Below are 16,540 nucleotides of genomic sequence, written 5' to 3' on the forward strand. Positions count from 1 at the left end.
TGTCCATGTCTATCAGTAACTTTATGGGCTCGGATGAGAAGAAACATGTCTTGATGATAGTCTTGAATACTTGCATGCTCCTTTAAACATACAGGATAAACCTAAAACACAGTGGGAGGAAGTAACTTCAGGTCGAGATATGAGACATCTACTTTTATAAGCCTATCATCACATAAATCTGATAAAATAAACAAATTACAACAGCTAGAATAATAGGTCGATGTTTCAGAAAAATGAGAAATAGAAATTCAAAGAAGTGTAAGTTTAGAGACAAATTGCCTACTTGTACTCCAGCTGTGTTTATGTATTATAATTGTGGAAAATGAAGTTGTAAGTATTTGGAAAAAATGGGAAAATCTTGTTAAATGTAATAACTTCACATTTCCTTCAGCATGAAATATAATCCTAAAGTCTTTTTATGTACTAAACTAGAAGCACTTATCATCAAAACTAAAATTTACAAAGGGACAGGCTACTTTGATTCAAATTCAAAGTTATCTAAGCAAAGAAGTGATAAATTCATAAGTAATCAGAAAGCTTTGGAAGCAACAAAAATATTTTAATAAAATATATTAAAGAATATTGCATTAATAAATGTATTTATAAGTTGTGTCAGGGGATACCTTGGTGACATGGGTCAGTGTGTACTGATGGCCCATGTTTGATAGAAATGACTCTTGAAACTTGTCACCTGACCTCCATATTCATGTTCATGACCTTCACTCATACACACATAAATATCACAATATCCACACGCATAGACACACACACAGACTCCAATAAATAAAGTTATTTTTAAACACTCAATTCTAAAAATTACATTAGAACCAGATTCGTATTAATTTAACTTTTATCAGGCCTCTGTTCTCATCTATTCTTCATTATCTTCGTCTCTTTTTCCTTCTTATATACTAATCTATTCTTTGATAATTCCCAAACACAGAAAATTTACTTATCAAAGGAAATATTTCAGTTAAGATAGAACCTAGAAATTAACATTATACTTCTACTGTATATCCTCCATGACTAAAACTCAGGTATAAAATATATCTAGATCTTCTGTGATGTGCTAATGGATTTTAAACCACACTATCATCCTACAATACAGAATTTTCTTTTGAGAATCAATTGGAAATGTTCATTTATAAGGATACTTAGCTTCAAAATATAGGGAACAATACCTTGCAAGATCCACGTTCTGACCTCTTACAGAAACTGTTTAAAAAATGAATAATATATGTTTTCATCAAGCTTTTTTGAGTAGGTTTATATGGTAAAATCTCCCCCCCAAAAAAAATTATTCAAATTAGCCTACCAATAAAGGAATGATCATGTAAACTTAATTTGAATTCCTTTTAGTTATTAATATAACAAAATGGCTTGTGGGGGAAAAGCTGTAGCTCCAGTAGTTTCAACAGGGTAGAGAAACCTGTCCCAATATGCTAATTAGAGAGGCAAGTAAAATGGAGGACAGTAAAGGGAACTTGGTCAATGTGGCTACATTGGGAAATACAGCTAAGAATTCACTTACCCCAAGTCTAATTTCATTGTAATAATAGGAAATTTACATTGAAAGATGGGATAGTACAGGAGATATACATTAGTAAAGAGTACTAGGCACAGTGCTGTCTCCTTGATCCATGTGTATAGTTAGAAGACAGTTTGGCAGCATTTCCATTTAGGAAAACTACAGTAGTCTCTAGGGTCATGACCTCCATAGGCATAAGGCCTCAAGTTTACAAGATCAGGTAAGGTGTTCCTCCTGTGGGGTGGGTGTCAAATCCAAATAAAAAGTAGGTAATTACTCCTAACATTATCATCCCAATATCATTCCAGTAAGCACATATTGCCTAGCATGTCAATAATATAGCTCTTATTATTAAAATAATAGAATATTCTATTATTAGAATAAGCCTATAGATGACCTTTCTCTATTATCAACTTGCAGAGTACTTCTCAGCACTATGAATGGTAGCCAGTAAGAAGGGACCTTCCAGCTCAGTTCTTCAATGATTTCTCTATGTTTTGGAGTCAACGTGTCTGGTTGCTGTTCTGAGTAATAGGTTATTAACATCAAGTTCATATGCAGAAGTGGGAGCCATAGCAATAATCTAGAATGTTTTGGAGGTCTGAGAACTCTCAGATCAACAATCCAAGGGAAGGTGTACATAGCACTAGCACTGGGATTTAAAGAGTGTGAATTGTCTACCCAGGCAGAGTTCCACTACCCAACCTCTCTTTTAAAGAATAACGTTGAGAATGGGAGTTACAGCAATTAGTTTACACTTCATATACCTATGTCATTGTCAAATAACAAACTCGATAAAAGTTATTAAATGTTTATGCAATAAACTTAAAAAATAGTAGGTTTCCAATAGTTTTGATTACCCTTTCCTTCTTTCTCCCTTTTAACCTACTTTCTACCTCGATCCTCACATAAATCTGTCCACCCTGAATATTTAAACTATTTGAACAACTTTATGTCATATTATATATCTTCAAAATACTATATCCTCTACTTAGAGGCCTCTTTTTTTCTCCTTCTCCATGGTGGTATGAATGAGAATGTCCCAATAGGTTCGTTTGTTTAATTTCAGTACTGCATAGGATGTGTATATCACATCTCTCCCTCCAAAGGCTCTAGAATCTATATGGAAGAGTGGGCAGAAAAATTATAAGAGGCAGAGGTGTGGCATGACTTCAAGGAAGCACCATCTTCCAGACACATCAGTGCAGATGCACACATGAATTCGCAGAGACTGAGAAAGCATGACCGATGTTTGCATAAGCACAAACCAGAAAAAACCCTAGCATGGATGAAAGTAGTTGAAATAAAATCTCACCTGTACGTGAAGATTTATTGTCATTTAATTGTTGCTTGGAGAGGAAAAGTCTATTTCTTCAATGAAGTGATACCAGATTGCAACAAATATATCTATTGAATATATTAGGTACTACTTTCTTATTGTTCATTTTATTTCCTGGGCAATAAGAATTGTATTAAGAAATTTCTCATTTGAGCCTTTATACTTAAAGTACAGTCCCTACTCCTTCTTCTACAAATTTCAGTGTTTCAAAGTGGAAAACATAACTGGAGGTGTCATTATACCCAATTTCACATTATACTATAGTACCATAGTAGTAAAAGCAGCATGATGCTGTCACAATGAGAGACACCCTTTATTAATGGAATATAATCAAGGAACCAGATATGAGTCCACGAACCTGTAGTCACCTGAATCCACATGATTTCAAAAGGACAATGGCGCTGGGCTCTGATTCTTCTGCATGGACGGGCTCTGTGGGAGCCTTCTCAGCTTGGTCGATCACCTTCCTGGACCTGGGGGGAGTTGGGAGGACCTTGGACTTAGCATAGAGTAGGGAACCCTGATGGCTCCTTGGCCTTGAGAGGGAGGGGGGGGAGGTATGGGTGGAGGGAAGGGGAGGGAAGGGGGAGAAGGAGGGGAGGGAAGGGGGAGGAGGAGCGGAGGGAGGGGGGAGGAGGAGGGAAGGAGATGGAAATTTTTAAATATAAAAAAAATAAACCATGGGAAAAAAAACATAAATTAGAGAAAGACAGTATCTTTAACAGATGGTGTTGGGAAAACTGGATATATATACATGTAGAAGAATGAAACGTCTGACAACCTGCACACAAATCAATTCCAATTGCATCAAATTTCTTAATATTAGGCCTGAAACTAAAACTTGTCTTTGCTTTATTATATACAATGTCAACTAGATGTTGAAGTATTGGGTATTTTTTCATTATATTATTCATACTCTGCTTTGTTTGTTCTTGTAGTAAGAGCTTTTTAAAACAAAAGAAGGATAATGTGGCTTAACAAATGTCAGTGTATACATGTGCAGCCTTATTGTATCCCTGCAGCTTCAGTGTCATAGCGTCATGGCAACCCTATCACACTCGTATATCCTTAGTATTACAGTTCTGTAGCCACAGAATACTAATGAAACTATGTGTTACCATATTAGAGGAACATATAGATGATGAAGCCCCATTGTGCTGGGAGTCTTTGGATGTGAATTCAGTGAGTCCATGCTGGCATAATAAGGTTGCTTCCTCAAACCCTCTATGTCTCATTTTTTTGTATGGGGATCCTAAAATGGTATTTCCTGGAATTGTTAGGATGTTGCCTGTTTTCTCTAAGACTATATCATTCCAATATTAGGTGGGAAGTTAAGTTCAAGTTTTCTATATATTCAAAATTCTTTTATTGCCACTGATTCAGCATTTGAAGGGAGTACAAGCCCATTTGTTTCAAGACCACTTTTGCTTTAATTTTCAATCTAAAATGGAAGAATACTTTTACCATAATGTTGTCTCCACAAGCCTCTTCTAGAGATGCAATGGGCTCCAATATTTCATCCACTGTAGGTGCCCTGTGGGTAGCATGTAGAAGTCTGAATGTCTTTTTCTTTTTGCTTTTTTTTTTTTTTTTTTTTTTTTTTTTTGAAACAGGGTTTCTCTTGTGTAGACATCAATGCCCTGGGACTCACTCTGTAGACCAGGTTAGCCTTAAACTCATAGAGATCCGCCTGCTTCAGCCTCCAAAATGCTGGAATTTAACAGCAGGTGCCATCACCTCTCAGCTTTTGCATGTCTTTTAAGAGCATCACCATTGAGGAAACAGTCAAAGCTTTTATAGTGCATTTCTTCTTAACAATACTAAATGTCTATGCCACACCATGAGCCTATGGCTTATAAAATGCTATATTGCCTTGGGATAGAAATAAGTCCCTATGATGACTAGCTATCTGCTACTAGGTGAACTCATGGTCAAATTTTCTAAAACAAGATACTGGTGATACTGGGCTTAATAAAAATCTGATAATCTGAAGTTAATTGTTTCCCATTGTCATTAGGGATATGTATATAAGGCTGTCTTCAGGTGGGCCTTGGATGGGGCCATTACGATCTACTAGTGTTAAAATTCACTAGTATCACACTGTATTCCAAAGAAAAATAAAATATTTACTTCCTGCCTGTGTCTTCTAGTTATAAGGTCCTTATAGCATCAGTAATCCATACAATTCCACATGACAGCTAAAAGTAAACAGACTAAAATAGGAATCTTTCCCATTCTATTAGACCTAGCATCACCAACTCTTCCTAGGGTGCATATAAACACTCTGCTTGTGAGCACTGAATATTGGGATATCTGGACTTCTCCATCATCAGAGGACAGATAGTTGAGATGATCCTTTTGGTTCCAAGCAAATATTAATATTAATATTAACCAGTGTTACACCTGTGTCTCACAACCACAGAAAACTGCACAGTCTTGGGCCATTCTCTAGGCTCATTTTATGACTGGAAGCAATGCAAGCTAAAATCCAAATTTATTCTGTAGGCCTGAAGGTTTCTACATAAGTCTGAGGTGTGTGTTTGGATCTTGTTTAGACATTCTGCTCTCTAGATTGATTCTTTGGGTCTCTGCATTACAGTTTCTCACTATGGAAGACCTATTACTGAGCTCCAAGACAAAGTTTTTCTACTAGATTTTCTGCCTTGCTTCCTATGAGTCTTGTTCATTGTTTTAACAAATTTAGGGAAGAGATGTCTAGGCAGTCTCTTGCAACTTGTCTAATAAAATTTTAGCAACTCATTATTCAACTACTATCTTTGAATTAGGAATCATGAACATATGTTGGCACTGAGCATTCTCATGAAAGCCCTAGTACTGGGTTTCATATCTATTGACTGGGCATAATTGTCTTTCTTTTACCCAAGTGGCAAATATCCCTCTCCATGCTACCCTGCTCAGATTTGGGAGAGCAATGAAATAATAAGAGTGGTTGTTCTTTCCCTTCCCTTCTATATGATCCTTTCCTATCATTAAACTACAACTGTGAACTATTTTCTCTTATTCCTGGCATTCTTAACTCTTGTGAAGATAGCTTCATATATAAATAGCTGTTTCAGTAGGTGTGACTGTGAGGAAATAATTGCCTTAGGATCTTATTCAGCTGCTATCTTACTCTGCCCCCTGAAAAACCTTCCCTAGGTTTTATGTTTTGTATTAGTACTTAGCATCTTTCTGTGTTAACTTGAAGATCTCAGATTTAATATTTCTTTCTTTTAGTGGAGGTATATAAATGATTATGTCCTTTAGCTTATGTTTCTCCCTGACAGTCTTTTCTTCTCCTTCATTTCCCAAGGGCAAACTTATTAGAGTATTCAGAGTTGGCTTGCAAGTCTTCTGGTAGGAAATATGATTATTTTACCAATGTTCCTTTTGTCTGGAATGAAGTGTTTTTGACATATTACTTCTTTTTTAAGTCTTTTTTTCCCTTTGGTTTTTAAAGTTTGTATTACAGCAGTTCTCAGTGAAGATCTTTCTATGCTTAAAAAGGCTTGGATATTTGGGCTTTGTGGATCTGTTTTCATTTCCATATCCAGACTTAAACTCCAGAAGTAGGTAGTCACATCTATAAAATGGGAATGGTAGAAATGACAAGTCACAGGCTGTTGTCATTGTCAATGAAATACAGGCTGTTTTACACATCTCCACTGTCACTAATACAATAGGAGTATTGTCAGAATTTCATAGAAGGTGCTGGTATTGGTCAGTTCTTTTTAATGTCACATGTGTTTCAAAATCAACAAAAGAGTTTTCTTTGCTTACAGTTTCATAGGCTCCATTTGATGTTCGTATAACTCCATTATATTTAGCTCTGTTTTAAAACTGAATGTCACTGAGAGAAGCATGAAGTTGAATGAAGAATTGATATTCTTGGTTCATGTTGGTTTGTAAGCAAAGAGACAGTAAAAGCTGGATCTGAGACAAAATACATTCTCCAAGGTATACCCTCTCCCCACACTCTGTGCTCTAATTCCTCCAACCAGACCTTACTTCTTAAAGTTGCCTCCAGTCTCCAAAACACCTTAAACTGGAAACTAAGATATCATGTACTCACTTCTGAAGGAAAATTTAGATACAAACCATAACTTGTAACTTATCCTGGCCAACAAAGGCTGATGACTAACTCATGAAGTTAAATGCATTTATTCTCATCTCAGTTATTTTCATGGTCCTTAAAGGAAGCAAATCCATTGATATTCAAAACAAAATGTCAACTGTAAGGCCTTATAAAGTAAAATTAAAAGAGAAAGGTATGTATTTTCTAGATACAGTTGTGCAGATTAAATACTATCATTTCAAAAACAAGGACTATATTAAGAATCAGAACAAAGCAAGAAGAAATTCATCAGAGAAAATATTAAATTCTTTAGTCTCATGCTATCAAGGACAATCAGTGACATAAAGTAATCCCCAAAATCCTTGGCCAACTCCTTTCCTGTGCCTTTGCTGGCTAAAGCTTACATAATTTCTCTTGTAGGTTAGATATGCTTTTTTGCTTCTTACTTTGCTCAGCAGATTTTTCATATTCCAAGCATCTTGAATGAACTGGGGCCTCTATTACACCTACAGCTTCACATTCATGGCTTAGTATATTGGCCTTCTGCTGCTGCTTGTAGAGACTCAGTCCCCTCCAGATACTGTTGGGCCTCGCAGGCTTTCCTTTGAAATCTCCTTGGAAATCTTTATGCCACCAAGTATCTTGTATCTTTGACACTATATCACATGTCTTTAATATACATGCAGCAACAGCACTGTATGCCAAACACCAGTGTTACTCATTGGTGTGAGCAGTATCTCAACGTGCTTACACCCTGCCTATTATGGTCTTTGGGTGCCTAGACAGTTGAAGACATTAAAACAAATCTTAAGGAAACAATTTCCTAGGAGACCCCGTAGGATTAGAATACCCAATGCTGTTTTCAAATAAAATGTTTATATTTTCCCACTTTTGAATCAGCTGGAGAAAGGAGGTTATTGACTTAGAAGAAAATCCTCTAAGAGCATGGTTCTTATTGTCCCTGTACAAAGTAGTTAGCTTCTCTTAAATGCTGCTAATCTTTTTAAAAAGCAAATCTTGCTTGGCTGCATCACCTTCCTTCCTTAATTTAAAACAGCAAAGTTTTAAAGTATTTCTGCTCTATTCTTTTCCTTTAAATTCTCATTGTAACCTGAATCAGATCAGCCAGCAATACTCATGGCCTAATTTAGAGGTTAGGCTGTCTTGGAATTTCCTAAACCAGATTAATTTGTCTGTCACCTTTAAACTAAGCTTCCAACAAAGTTTAAAGACATGAACATAATTTAACCAAGATGTTTGTCACATTGCAACATCAATGACCTCTAGTCTAATTCCCAACAGATTTCTTGTTTTTATCTGAATACTCAGGAACAGGGTATTTACTGTACATATTCCTACTGGCATCATGGCTTTCTGGCTCCCATTAAAATTGCCTACTAATCTCTGTTTATAGGTTTCAAGGACTTCTCTAATCTCTTTGAAATTTTGATAAATTCCTCTCATAATCCAGTTCTAAAAGCTTCTGAAACACATGGGCATGTTTAGTCACAGTGAAGATGCTACTTAGTGTGAATTTTTCTTTGTTTGATTTTTTGTCACTTAGACAAAATACTATAAAGCACAAATCTAAAAAGAGCAAGGATTTATCTGGGCTCATGATTCCACTCGACTGGGTCTACGATTAGGTGTCTCCGTTGCTCTAAGCTTAAGCCACGCTTCATGGTGGAGAGAGCATGATTGAATAGATGCACTCAAATAGAAGCAGAGACAGTACATACAGAGATAAATCCTTCAGAGCATACTTCAACTCATAAACTGTCTAACTATGGACTAGTTATTAATGGTTTCTTCAAAATGAATTCAACTATGAATCCCATTGATTTAAGTTAAGTCCTTCATTATCATATCACCTCTACTAGAGAAAAACAAACTATCAATACCTGAGCTGTGAACAAAATGCTCTGTTCAAACAAGAACATTTTTTTCTTGTCAGCAAAAATTAGTAATTTGCTTAAAAATACCAAAAAACCTAAATTATATATTTCATTTTCTTAGTCTTAGTTTGTCGCCCTGGAAAACTCAAGATAAAATCAAGCAAACATTAATACAGGTTTTGTAACAAGTAATATCAAAATAATGTTTACTAAAAGATCACTTAGAGAAATTGTCGTGGTAGCTAGCACTCATCTACAACCCCAGCCCTCTGGAGGCTTGAAGTCAGCCTGCACTGTAAGGACTTCCAAGAAAGCTTAAACTAATTACTGCAAACAAACATGAAACTCAAAAATTTCTAAAAAGTGTATTATTAACCCTAGTGTAGGTTTCCAAACATTTTATTAGAGGTCATTATATTTAAGTTGTGCTTGAATGCTTTTCTAAGTAACTTCCCAAAGAGCTTTTCTTCCTTGTCACTTCGTAACAAATGATCTTGTTTGTATTCTCCACACCATAAGAAATTGGATCTGCTTGTATGTTGGCCTATCACTATGCTATTCTAGGAGGTGCTAGAATCAGTTTGGTACCTAGCTACATTCTTCATAGCCATGCCTTTTGGTATTCTAATTTGAGTACATAATTAGATGCTTGTTTGACTTAATACTGTTATTTTAATATGTAGATCCTTTGGTTCTCACTGCTTTTTTTAAATATAACCTTTCTATAAAGGTGTCCACAATTAGACAAAAGAGAGATTTAAAGATTGTTTAGCTTGCTTCAATTTTGCATAAAGGAACACAGAAAGTAAAAGCATGGTTTTCTATTGGGCAAAAATGTGACAATGCTTTCATTTTTCATTCATCAAGATCAAGAGTAGAAGAACAGCATTTATTTAAATAGATATTATGAAATTTCATTAATTTGGTAGGAATTTCATAGCCAGTAATGAGGATTGAATCCTGGGAATAATACAAATTATCCCGACATTCATCAACCAATATAAGTAGCTACAATGTGGTATTTTTTTGTTTGATTTGGGGTCTCAGACAATTCTATGCTAATTTGTAATGTACTTGTATGAATCACTCTAAATTGATTCAGTCTGACAACTTGGATTCACAGTACTCCTACCTTTTCCTTTGTCCTGCACTTAGTGATGGAGAAATGGTAGAAAAGAAAATTTTATTACTCCTGTGAAGAACACACCTAAGGAAAGAGAGAAGAGTAACATACATTGTAAAGATTGTTCTCATTTCTACTTACATAGAGTTCCATATTTGATAATAATTCTTCTTAGATACATTTTGAGATGCTTCTACAGAGACCTTGAGTCAGAGGCCCATGCTGATTTATTGATACAGGGCATGATTAGTGCTATAGAAACATCTAAAAGTAAGAATGCTTTCTCTGTATCCCTGAAGAATGTTTTCTACTACAGAGAATACAGCATAAAACTACTATGTCAACATCAGTGAGGCTTAGGCCTAAAATAAAATCTGGTTTTCTGTGTCTTTTTCCATTTGGCCAGAGTACAAGCAGATTTTCTGATAGTCTTCATGGGATGGGACAGGTTCATCTACAAAATAATTGTATCCCTACCTCCCCAATCGCACTACTCTAGCTCTAGAACGTTATCAATGGGTGATTATTGCCCTTCAGTTTATGGTATATTTTCTCCTGCATAAATTATAGCTTAAAATAGAAATATATAACAGATGAAGTGTATCACACTTGAAACAATTCAATTATGCCATCTAGGCTTAGATAAGTCACTTTGCTCTTGGAAAGGGTCAAGTGTGTATAAAAACGTATTTGCTATTTCTGTGTGGCCCGGTTGTAGCAAGAATAAGAAGACATTCTTCATTCATTCATAACTTTGTGATCTTTTCTTCCAAGCAAATATTTCTTCTGCAATATTGTAATTTCATATTTTCATGGTTCCGATGTTATACTTTATTTCCTGAATTAGCAAACAAGAACATTACAAATCAGCTTAGAAAGGCTTATGGCTCCAGGCAGTGTGCATTGCCCATTTTAAACTAGATATATTTCTGGACTAGAGATAAATATTAGTCATTGACACACCACTCCTACAATTCCTTGTTGAACACAGATACCAAATAAGATAGAAAATTGAATATCACTGAGGTCAGTTTCTCAAAGATCTCACATGCGACTGAAGGATAAAATCATTTGCATAAATGAGTTTAATCCATCTCCTGGTTCTATTAAATGTCATAAACAATTCCCCTGCAGAACCAAACAGGTAAGGTAAGCTAACTGCTCTCAAAGCAATTTAATCTAAGCTCATTTTTATTATCAACTTGTAACGGGGTCTCTTTTTTCTATGTACTGATATAACTTGTCTTAATTAAAATATATGCCAATAAGGATATGATACATATGTGTGCTGTGAAATGGCATGCAATAATAGAACTGTTGTTAGATGTGCACCTACTGTGTACTAAATACGGTACAGATATTTTATGATATAATTCCCTTAATCTATATAACATCTAAGAAAATTAGTTATACCTTGTTTCATATTTTACCACAGAGAAAACTGAAGTTTATTTACCCAAGAAAGTTTACAGAGTTAAAGAGTGACATAGATAGATCTCAAACTCACTATTTGCTGTACACAGTCGTTCTTTCTCAATTATATATGTTTTGTTTAGGATTTGGTACAGAATCTGTGAAATTTTATGTCTTCATTGTATTTTGAACACTTTCTCTTTTCACTAAATTTTCTCTTTAACAATTTCATACATGTATATATAATGCCATACAATTACTCTAATCCCTCATGTTCTTTTAGTTATTTCACACCCATGTTAACCCCCTTGACCATTCCTACAAACACCCCTTTCCAAAAATGATGTCTCTTTTTATTGAAAAGTTTTTTCATAAGATGGTACTTTTCCCCTACCCCAAATCCTTCCAGATACTCTCCATCTACTCAACTCTCTTCCCCACAAAAAATAAAAATGAAAACTAATAAACAATAAAGAAAGACATACAGAATATTTCATAAATCACAAAATCAGAAACTAAAACATATAAGCAAAACACCAATGAGATGTTTTTAAAAGCCCAAGTAAAATGAGTCAAAAAGTTTATGATAGTATCCTTGGTTTCATTTTGTGTTGAGAAACTATAATTGGGCATGGGGCCTATCCTTATGTGTAATTACTATACTCAATCAAGATCCATTGCTCCATCAGAGAAAACTACTTTTTCTTTTGTCAGCTGGCATCAGTAGCAGAGAGCTTCTTAGTTAGGTGTGGGAGATGGTGGCTACTTTTCCTTTTCAGTGATGGGACCCTATGTGGCATGAATCTCTGCAGGCTCTATGCATGCTGTCACAATCTCTGTGTGTCCACATGTGTATTAGTCCAGTTGAGTCTAGAAGACACTATTTCTCATCCATCATCTCCAGTTTTTACAAGCTTTCTGTTTCCTCTTCTGCATAGACCTCTGAGTTTTTTGGGTGGAGGGATTTGCTGAAGAAGTCACATGTAGGACTAAGTGCTCCAAAGTCTCCCACTCTCTGCTATAATGTTCAGTTGTGGGTTTCTTTGTTGGCACTAATTTACTTTAAAAAAAAAAAAAGAATCATTGTTAATGCCTGAACAAGGCACTCATCTATGGGTAGAGCAGAATGTCATTAGGAGTCATTTTATTGCTGATATTTTTTGAAGAACATTAGTATTTGGTTTTTCCCTAAGCCCATGGCCTATGCAGTCTCAGATTCTTGACCACTCTAGCATGGGTCACATCTCATGTATTGACTATTAAATCCAATCAGAGGATAGTTGATTACTCCACAAAATTTGTGCCTCCGTTGTACCTGCATACTTCAAAAGCCAGCAATAGGTTTTATGGTTGGATTGAATATTATATTTCTTCTCTGGTAGCATGCAGTCTACCTTTCAGTACCATGACTGCCTATTAGTAGGAGTGAAGCCTCTAATTAGGAAAATAATTGATTTTCTGTGCTTAATGAGATATACAAGTGTTGTCTTCAGCTATAGGGCCTTACCATCAATGATGTATTTTCATTTTGTTTCGATCCACTGAGTTTTATTAGAGTTGTCTCTGTGACAGTGGGATTCGAAGAATCAATTGGAGCCTGGTGATCTTACCAATGGGTATAAAACTAAAGACAATGACTTTTATTCTCCTGACTCTTTCAGTAGCCAATAGTTCATTAAGGATAGTTAGGGCTTCATGACTGATTATTGCCAATCAGTATTTTGTAGGCTCTATTGTAGATTACCATAGCTGCTGTGAGTTCATATTTTAATAGTTCTCTCATTCCCAGAAGATAACATTACATAGCCTTCTTTAATTTGCATTTTTTATTGTTCAGTGTTCTCTAAAATAATGTAACAAATATATATATATAATCAGTTTATTTCAAAATAGTATCAACAGATGAATCACACTTGAAACATGGAGAACATGGTAGCTGTTTTGATATTGGTTATTATCAGAAAAATATTGCTCACATTTGGGTTGGGTTTTCCCTTATCAATTAAGGCAATTATGACAATTCATCATCAATGATAGTTCTCTCTACTCAGATGTTTCTAATTTGTTGCAAGTTGACAATCAAAGTAACTGTCACAATCTTCCCATTGTCAACTTGACACACAAACATGCTATTTTTAAAAACCATAACCTTCCACTCCTAGAGCCCCAATTCACATTTTATTTTATAATATAAACCATTATAAATATTTAAATTATTTGATAAAATTTAAAATAAAATTTAAATTTATGAAGTCTACTTTAATAGGTCTCCCAAATTCTTAAAAATCCCAGTACTTTAAAAGTCTTAAATTTCTTAAACATTGAAAAGTTTCTGTACCCCAGGAAGCCTCTCTGCTAATGCAGCAATCTAAATCAGACCAAATCAAACTGAGAGGATTGAGGTGGAGCTTCCACTAGAGCATTCCAGCCTCTTTGGGTATATGGATGCCAGGGCCTGGGACAGAGTTTCCACCAGAACATCCCAGACTCTTTTGGTATGTGGATGGCAGGGATTGGGGTGGAGCTTCTACCAGAACTTTCCTGACTCTTGGGTAGATGGGTGCCAGGGTTTGGAGTGGAGCTTCCACCAGAACATTCCTAACTCTTTGTGTATATGGATTCCAGGGGCTGGGGCGGAGCTTCCACCAGAGCATCCTAGACTTCTTGGGTGTATGGATGCTAGGGGCTGGGGTGGAGCTTCGACCAGAAAAACAATAAGTTCCTATGAATATAAAAACCAAATTATGTACTTCCATAATAGTACCAAGTAAGTCAGTATTCTTATTGCAAAAGAGAAAAAATAGACCGCCAGACCAAAGCAAATCAAATCTAACAGCAAATGCCAAAATTTCCAGCACCCGGGACTTGGAATGTTACCTTCTTGACTCCAAAAAGCTTCAGGAGAAAAACCCCTTAAGCAATGCTTACTCTTCTAATGTACCATAATGTAACTATGGTGGTACAGATTTACAACACTTTTCTGATAAAGTTATCTCAATTGGTGTTATGTTACACAATAAAAAACCCCACAAATATCTACTTAATGTATGTCCAAGCATATTTTAACAAACATGACAAAAACATTCTTGCCAGTTATAACCCTCATGTCTGTAGCTGTCACATGCTCTTAGCTAATATTTATGACTGACTACCTTCCTCTACTCTCCATTCTGTGTTTCCTTCACTTTCACCAAGCACTTCAGTGGGCCTTGGTTTTTTTCCTCAGGGTGAACCATACACTCATCCTTGAAAGGTCTGTTTTTTTGTTTTGTTTTGTTTTCGTTTTTGTTTTGTCACCGTGGCTGTGTGGTGTTGTTTGCAGTTTACAATTGACCTTAACCACAGGACAAGGTAGCACCAAAAATTGTCCTAAAGGTTCTACTGCATGCTAGACATAGTGTTTTTTACCTCAGTTTTGGAGAATCAGTCTAATTCCATGATACCACCAGTAGTCAGTATCAATCCCATCTCCTAACATTGTTATTCATTTGTTAACCAGTTCACTCAATGGCATTAGGAGTCCAAAATAACAGGAGGAAGTCCTAGTTTCCAATGACTGGCCTCCGGGCAGAGGTATTTATCCCCCTGGAACCCAATTGCCTAGGCCCCTATAGCATAATGTTGTGGGAACAGTAACCCAAAACTTTTCTAGTAGATCAATAAAGGTGATAGCAAGTGGCACTATTCCCATTCTCACCCCTTGGTTCCTGGAACCTTGAATCCTGGTTACAGGAGAAAAGGTACCATATATTAGACATTGGATCAAGTTTATCTATCAGTGTTTTGCATTCTTTATCTGGAAGTTCTAAGTCACCCTCTTTAAGGACCATTACCAAAAGCGTGATAATATTTTGAAGGGACATGCTGTTTTGCTTTATGCGTGTGTGTGTTATTTTTGTTCTGCACTGTGACTCATACATCTGGAATCAGTATATTTGTTTAGTTTTTCTTCCATTTCCCTTATTTCTTTCTTTAAAAATTTGAGTCACTTTTCTTTTTTCTTTATGGCATCCGCAACGTTCAAGAGAAGTCTGATTCGTAGCAAGGTTGGGAAGCTGTTTGCCTTTGTGAATCTGGTACTCTGGAGCACAGGCTCTATCCTTAGCCTTCCTATGAAATGTCAGCTGCTGCCTGCAGCGTCAACACATCTCTGGCTGATCTTCACCTCCACTGTCCTCTTATGTGGTTCTCTGTACCTAAGCACTAGACCTTGAATCAGACTAGATGCACTCCTGCTTTGATAGCCTTTGTTGTGGATTTTGCATATCAGGCAACCTACCCTCATTCAGCTGCAGCCTGTTCTGGGCTTCTTTGGTCTCTGTTGTATGTTCTGAGCTGCATGTTTGAGCTCTCTTCCCTCAGAAAGCACTGCACCCTTGCTTCTTCTCCAGCATCCTCTGTATATTGTGCGACTCCTACTGATTTCTTTCCTTATCTTAACCATATCAACATAAGATAAAAACACAGGGCACTGGGTTTTAAAATTCAGTGAATTGGAATTTACAACCAAAGCTGTGTGCTTTTAGGAGAATTGTGTATAAATGCTGTTTTGATTTTTTAAGAGGACACTACAATGCCGAGATGTCATTTCATTAAATCAAATACCGTTTTTCTCATTGCTTCACATTACAGTTTCAGCAGCTTCATCATCACCGTTGACAAGTCTTCAACAGAAAATTATTGTAAAGGTTTTACTTCAAATTTCTTAGTATGAGTCTTGAAGTCTCTGTACAGATAAACAAACCAATGCATGGATGCTGTGTGTGCTTAGATATGAGTATTGAGATGCAAAACACTTTGGAAAATTGAACAATCTGTTTTGTAATGTGAAGAGCCACCAGCTAATTGAATTTTCATATATAACTTATTTTTGTTCTTTCTTGTTGTTTTTCTAAATAGAGTCTGCTTGAAAGAGCATGGGGTAGCAATGGAGAAATCAGTCTGGAGTAAATGAAATGTTACTTCAGTTGTTTTTGAAGGATTATCATCATTGGCCTGGTACTGTAAGGAATCTGCATTTACTTTGTGCTTCTTTCAGGAATTTAAAGCAGATTCTCAATGAGTTAATTAAAAAGGAGTATCCTTTTCATAGCTACTCTTTACTCTTCCTCAAACTCAGCCTCCCACAATGTTAACCAAATTGTAAAACAGCAAAAGGCTTTCACTA

Source organism: Arvicola amphibius, chromosome X (genome assembly GCF_903992535.2).
Source record: "Arvicola amphibius chromosome X, mArvAmp1.2, whole genome shotgun sequence".
NCBI lineage: Eukaryota > Metazoa > Chordata > Mammalia > Rodentia > Cricetidae > Arvicola > Arvicola amphibius.